We start from the raw sequence: 7,751 nt of genomic DNA, 5'->3' as shown, positions 1-7,751 counted from the left end.
ATAGCAGCTGGAATGACAACCTCAAAGCTAAACCATTGGAGCAGGTTATTTCTGGCTGTTTGAAGAAGACAGCCTGCTTGAAAATCACTTCAAAGAGGGATGAACTCTTCTTTAAGCAGGCTCATAACTAGAAGTTAGACTATATAAATAGGCCACTTAGCTTAATCAGCCTACATAAACACATTAACTGTGGTCTTTCATCAAATCATTTGAATCCTTTAATTCCTTTCGTATCCTTTATATTTGTTCTTTACATTTAGCTTTACCAGTTGTAACATAGGAGTAGGCCATTCAGCCCATTGAGCCTGCTCCACCATTCAGTACAATCATGGCTGTTCATCCACTTTAATGCCTTTTTCTCACACTATCCCCATATCCCTTAATATCATTGATATTTAGAAATCTGTTAACCTCTGCTTTAAACATACTCACTGACTGAGCTTCCACAGCCCTCTGGGATAGAGAATTCCAAAAGTTCACAACCCTCTGAGTAAGAAATTCTCCTCATCTCAGTCCTATGTGCCAATGTTAGAAATGCAGGTCCCTTTAATAGGACAAGCTTCCGAGTCAATTGAGAGCAGGCGATGCTCATTGAAGCCTGTACTTAAGAGCTAGTTTTTCCCCTGGTGGTGATGGTGGCGGATGCAGATGCTTCTGGACAGGGAAAGAATCCAGAAGGGAAGAATGGAAACTGGAATATGTACTGAACTCTAGTTTAACAATAAAACAGTTGTGTTTCTGCTGCCTGATTTGGTAAATGGATATCCACCTAGTAAACACTATGTGGCTTCCCCTTATTTTGAAATTGTGTCCGCTAGTTCTAGACTCCCCAACCAAGGGAAACATCTTCCTTGCATCTATTTACCCTGTCTATCCCTTTAAGTATTTTGTAGGTTTCAATGAGATCACCTCTCATTCTTCAAAACTCCAGAGAATACAGGCCCAGTTTTCCCCAATGTCTCTTCATACGACAGTCCTGCTATCCCTGGAACAAGTCTGATGAACCTTTGTTGCACTCCCTCTATGGCAATAATATCCTTTCTAAGGTAAGGGGACTAAAACTGCACACAATACTCCAGGTGCAGTCTAACCAAAGTTATAAACAACCGAAGCAAGACTTTGTTACTCCTGTGCTCAAATCCTCTTGCAATAAATGCTACCGTGCCATTAGCCTTCCTAATTGCCTGCTGCACCTGCATGTTAGCTTTCAGTGACGTATTGATGAGGGCGCCCAAGTCCCTTTCTACATCTTCACTTTCTAATCTCTCACCATTTAAGAAATACCCTGCACATCCATTCCTCGTACCAAAGTGGATAGCCTCACATTTTGCCACATTATATTCCATTTGCCATTTTCTTGCCCACTCATTGGACAGAATCGTCTGTACCCACTGGCTTTGGGCGTGCTCGGTGCCTTAAGCGGACAATATGGTAAAAAGGCCAAAAATCAGTTTCACAACATCGTAAAACCAGTTTGCGATTGTCCGCTCAGCCCATTGATGGCAGGCCACGTTTCCCGCCATCAGACATCGGGAACCTCATTGTAATACATAAGCATATCATTATAAGGCTAGCCTGCCAGCCTCATTCCCCCCATGGGATCATCCGCTCACATCACGCTCACATGTTTCACAATTTCATATCAAAGATGTGCACTTGGCGGGCTGCACTTTGAGGGGAACTCAGAAGTGAGTGCACAGTAACGTTGCGGAGTGCTCGCAAGGGATGCCTGTTGGACTTCAAGGTTGAAGCACATTGTGAGGGGGGGAAGCAAAGATTGCCCTGCGGTTGAAGGTAGTGCACAAGAACGTGCGGGGTGGGAGGCAGTGGTGGGTGAGGGAAGCGGCCACGCATTAGGGACATCTTGTATAAAGTGACCATTCCTCTGCGGCTGAGACAGTTCTGCTGCAGCCACATTAATATGATTGGAGTCGGGCCTCTAGCTTATCTGCCCACCCAAGCAACGCAGAGGTATCAAAGTGCCACCAAATGCCCCAGAGCTTTTCACCCCTCAAGCACAGACTGCAAATTAATGAGCGTTTTAGTGGACTGCAGAACAGTTGGAAGACTGGGCACGTTGTACAACCTGCTCGCTAAAGCTGGCCATGGAGCAGTCACTGGTGGAGGTGCTCACAGCCCCTTGCAATGTCATCATTCCAGTTTGGACTAGTCTCTCCCATGGTTCAAGCTAATAGTGCAGCCTTGCAGTGCGGGTTAGGAGAATGCCTGCGCCTGAGCTGAGAGCACAGCATGCAGTCCAATGGGCAAAGCTGCTGCCAATCGTTCAGGTGGAGTGGGGTGGAGGTTTGTGGGGTTTTGGGCAGCCCATGCAGCACATTAATCTCTGGCCATCCAAGTGGTGGTGAGCACTCTCTGGGAAGCATTAAGGGGCCTTCAGACTTAACCAAGACAGGTTTTCAGTATACTCAGGTTTTCAGTATACTACATCAGGAGCATGGAGCCTGGTGAACTTACTGTATGGCTCATGGCATACAGAGAGCAAAAACGACAGAGAAGAGAGTAACTGAGGCACCTGGCTGCACAGAGGGAGGAGCAGCACCCTAAGGAAGAAAGGGCAGCTGGGGCTCCCGCACACACTGCCAAAGAGCCACAGCGAGCCATCGCTGGTCAGCGCCTAGCAACATCCAGGGTCTACAGACGCCACTTTTCATTCCTGCAGATGACTAAGAACCAATGTCGCTGAAGACTGCGCATGTCGAGGGAACTGCTTGCTCATATCTGCCACCTGCTGCAGGAATTGGTGCCACATGGATATGGAGGGCATCCACTGCCAGTGGCCGTGAAAGTCACAGCGGCACTCAATTTCTACGCCATCGGCTCCTTTCAGGGCTCCACAGGTGACCTCTGTGGGATATCACAAGCCTCCACCCACAAATGCATCCATGAGGTCACGCATGCCATCTTCAAGAGGGCTCACAACATTTTGCATTTTGCCTGGGACCAAGGGAGCCAGGATGGATGAGCGATTGGATTTGCCCAGTTCTCATGTTTCCCACAGGTGCAGGGTGCCCTCGACTGCACTCACATGGCGTTCAGATCTCCGTGGCAACACACAGTGAACTACATCAACCGTAAGTAATTCCATACGCTGAATGTTCAGCTGGTGTGCGACCACCACAAACGCATCCTGCAGATCTGCTCAGTTTCCAGGGAATGTGCACGACTCCTACATTCTCAGTCGGTCACAGATCACTGACATCTTCCAGGGTTCACAGAGGCTGCAGGGATGGCTCCTCGGGGACAAGGGCTACCCACAGGATAAGGTTGATGACACCCGTGCGGTGGCCTCAGACTGAAGCAGAGCGAAGGTATAACGAGGCTCAGGCTGCAACTTGCAACTTGGTGGATCAAAGCATTGGATGCTGAAGATGAGGTTCCGGTGTCTGGATTGGTCTGGTGGAGCCCTGCAATATAGTTCACAGAGGGTGTCACGCATCGTCGTTGCCTGCTGCGCCCTTTACAACCTGGCGCTGCAATGGGGAGAGGAGTTGGCTGAGGAGGAGATGGAGGAGCTGGAGGTCTCCTCCGATGAGGAAGACCTTGACGGGGATGAGGGTGAGGAGGTCCTCGAAGGCATCGATGAAGGCGATGAGACCCTCGCACTGACCAGACTAGGCAGATACCTTCGGGAGGTCTTCATAGCTGCTAGATTTGTGGAGGATGATGACAACATGCAGTGAGGAGACACCATAGATCCTCACATTGCATTTATGAATGTTTGACTCCAGTCTGGCTTATGGCAGTGCAAAAACCCTCTGTGATAATGCTCCTGTCATTGAGATGCAGTGGAGGCTCTAATAGTTGCTTGATTGTAGGAGGATGATGACGACATGCAGTGAGGACACTCCATAGACCTTCACATAGCCTCTGAGAATGTCTGACTCCTGTCTGGCTGAGGGCTTGCACTCTGTGATCAGGGTCATGTCATGGAGACGCAGCTATGAAACTTTAAAAGCATCTGATCCTTTGTCTGCCTTCAGCACCTGAGCCCTTCAGGAGCACAGTGTCACTGGTCACAGATGCTGAAGAGATGGGAGCCAGCCCCACCTTAAAGGTGCTGAGAGCACACAGAGAGAATGAGAGAACTCTGTGATGCCTGCCCATTACATTCTGGCAGCAATGACCAGCATCGTCGAGGTGCAGGCATCAGTAATGTGTCCAGGGAGTGTGAGGCTGGCCCATCACTTTGTTCTGAAGGTTGCACAAAGCACAGGGAAGAGGCCCTGGACTGAGACACCTGCCTTTATCTTGTGCAGAAAGATTTCACATCTGAGTGACATGAAAACTGTTCATGAGAACAAGGAGCTTTGGCAGGGAGACATTCTTGGGAGTTTACTGACAATAGTGAACAGTATACAAGTGATTAACACCCATGCCCAGGCTGTGCAAGTAATTCTCTTTAACCTTTCTAACCCTGCCGCTACATCTTGGTGCTCCCGAGACATCCACAGTGGAGGTGGAGGCAGCCTGCTGACTGTGACACCCTGTTTGTGATGACTTTGACGTGCATCCTCTGGAGGGCCCCAGGCAGCATTCAGAGTCCTGCTGTGTGGCAGTGACACCCTCCTTGAGCTGTTGAATTGGAGTTGCTGGGGCCAAGAAGAGTGTATTTGGATGGACTGGAAACTCCCGGAGTCACCTGGGTGGATGGCCCCGGGATGTGCACCGGCTGATCCTCCTCCCTTTTGGTGCCCAAGGGCCCCTGGCTGACTCCTTGAGGAGAAGGGGCAGCTGGACTGAGATCAAGCTGCCTGCACCCCTCTCACGTTGACACTGTTGGAGATCAACTATGGCGTCAGTGATGGAGTTCAGCCCGCGCAGCAGTGCAGTGCACAGTGCAGGTCCAGTGCACCTGGCCCAAGGACTCCATGGTGGCTGCTATGCTACCAGCATTGACCTCGGTGCATTGACCAGCCGGCACTGTCACCTCAGAGTGAAGGCAGACGTGCCTTGCAATCTGAGGAGTGCAGGTTACATCCCTTCCTGATGTTCCCGAGCTTGCATTAGCAGCTCCAGCAACTGTGACATGACCGAGTCCAGAGGCTTGTCATCTGACTCAGACTCAGCAAATTTCTGGTTTCCAGGAATCCTCCAAGTGCCGGACACCTGGGAAGTCCCTGCCTACACCTGCTGTGGATCAGGAAGTGTGATGTGCTCACCAGATTGTGATCCCAAGGCTACTCTAAAGCTAGGTCCCACCAAGGTGTGTGCCTCTGATCTGGTGGAGAGTATGGGTGAGCGCTGTGACAGGACTTCAAGGAGGGTGCCTTAGATTCCTCTTCAGAGGTTTCTTCGGGGTTTAATTGGAGACCCTGGGTCATGGACTCCTCCGGCCATTTCCAGATGTGCCTGTGAAAGCAAGGAGAGATAATTAGTGCATGGCAGTGGCCTGTGAAACAGGACACATCAGTCACAGCATGGATGTCTGATGTATGTTGCACTGCTGGATCCTCACTTGGTAGAGCACCGCCGACCTCACCGTCAGCACAGGAATGGTCCATATCCTCACTGGCCAGCTGCATGGCTCTGTTTTCTAAGTCCTTGAGGACCTTGATTTCAGGCATTTCTCCACCAGTAAGCAACCTCTCCCGCTTGTTGTGTGCCACCTTGTCCTGCATAAAAACAGATGGAGACAGTGTAAGCAGGACGTCTGCTAGGCCAAATAATCAGTATGCTAGCATGTGTGGATGGTGAGTGGTCCCATCGATGGGGTGAAGACAATGAAGGTGTGTGTAAGAGAGTGAATGGTGATGTCCCTTGAACTGGCAGTGAGTGAGAGCCCTGTGGATGTGTGATGGGTTTGTGAGTGTGCGAGTTGAGAGTGATGAGAAGAGTGACTTACCTTGGCGAAATGGAGGAGATCATTCATCCTCTTTCAGCACTGGGTGGCTGTCCTCTTTTGCAGGGCATTTTTGCTGACTGCTGCTACCAGATTAGTGATGTTGCTGTCCATCCTGTGGCCAGAGCGGGGATAGAGGACATCACGACAAGCCTCCACCGCATCCAAAAGGCACTCAAGGGTCGAGTCATTGAACCAGGGGCTGCAGTCCTTTTGCGGCCATCCTGTCTTCCGTGCAGCAGTTGTGGACTGGAAGCACTGAGAGGTGTGAGCGCGGCTGGACTTTAAATATGGTGCCCGGCGTGAGGACGTGACGACGTGATGGCGTGGAGGGCAAATGAGAGCCCGCCTGCCATGGAAATGGCGAATTTCCTGGGAATGCATATTTAGTGCGGCGGGTATGGGACAATATGGCATGTAAAGCCGCCATTGCGGCTGGCACGTAAAATGTTCCCATCTGCTACCATGCTTAGTGCAAATCTGGGACATTTCCGCCCATTAAGTCAGTCTAAATGCCTTTGAAGTCACTTTACATTTTCCTCACAACACACATTCCCACCTAGCTTTGTGCCATCCGTGAACTTGAAATATTTCATTTGGTCCTCACATCCAAATCATATATATACATTGTGAACAGCTGGGGCCCCAAGTACTGACTCTTGCAGTACCCCCACTAGTCACAGCCTGCCAACACAAGATTGGCCATTTATTCTTACTCTTTGCTTTCTGCCTGTTAACCAATGCTTAATCCATGCCAGTATATGGCCTCCTATCCCATGTACTTTAATTTTGCTAAAAAACCTCATGTGAGGGACTTCCTCGAAAGCCTTCTGAAAACCCAAATATACTATGTCCAATGACTCCCCTTTATCAATTCTGTTAGTAACATCCCAAAAACCTCCAACAGTTTCATCAAGCAAGATTTCCCATTCATAAATCCATGTTGACTATGCCCAATCAGATCATTATTATCCAAGTGTCCATTTATCACATCCTTTAGAATAAACTCTAGCATTTTTCCCATGACCAATGTAAGGCTAACAGGTCTGTAGTTCCCTGTTTTCTCTCTCCAACCCTTCTTAAATAGTAGGGTGACATTTGCTACCTTCCAATCTACAAGAACCCATTCCAGAATCTATAGAATTTTGGAAGATGATCACCAATGCATCCACTATCTCCATAGCAACCTCTTTCAACACTCTGGGATATAGAATATCAGGTCCCCAGGACTTATCAACCTTCAGTCCCATTAATTTCCCCAATATAACCTTTTTACTAGTGCTAATTTTCTTCAATTCCTCATTCTCCCTAATCCCTTGGATCTCTAATTCAAGGAGATTTCTTGTATTTTCCTTAGTGAAGACAGACATAAAGTAATCATTTAGCTTCCCTGTCATTTCTCTATTCCCCATTATAAATTCTCCTGACTCTGTGTGTAATGGACCTGCATTTGTCTTAGCCAAATGTTTCTGGAGGGTGAGTCCAGAACTAGGGAGCATTGTTTTAAAATTAAGGGTTGCCCTTTTAGGACAGAGATGAGGAGAATTTTTTTCTCTTAGAGGGTTTTTTAAAATAATTCATTCGTGGGCATCCCAGGCCAGCATTTATTACCCATCCCTAGTTCAGAGGACATTTAAGAGGCAAACACATTCCTGTGGGTCTGGAGTCACATGTAGGCCAGACCAGGTAAGGACAGCAGATTTCCTTCCCCAAAGAATATTAATGAATCAGATGGGTTTTTACAACAATCGACAATGGTTTCATGGTCATCTTTTAATCTCAGATTTTTTTATTGAATTCAAATTCCATCCATCTGCATTGGCAGGATTCAAACCTAGGTCCCCAGAGCCTGGGTCTCTGGATTGTCTGTCCAGTGACATTACCATTACAT

This window comes from Cetorhinus maximus, chromosome 2 (genome assembly GCF_964194155.1).
Source record: "Cetorhinus maximus chromosome 2, sCetMax3.hap1.1, whole genome shotgun sequence".
Taxonomy (NCBI): domain Eukaryota; kingdom Metazoa; phylum Chordata; class Chondrichthyes; order Lamniformes; family Cetorhinidae; genus Cetorhinus; species Cetorhinus maximus.
The sequence above is the reverse complement of the archived record's forward strand: the minus strand, read 5'-3'. Positions refer to the sequence as shown.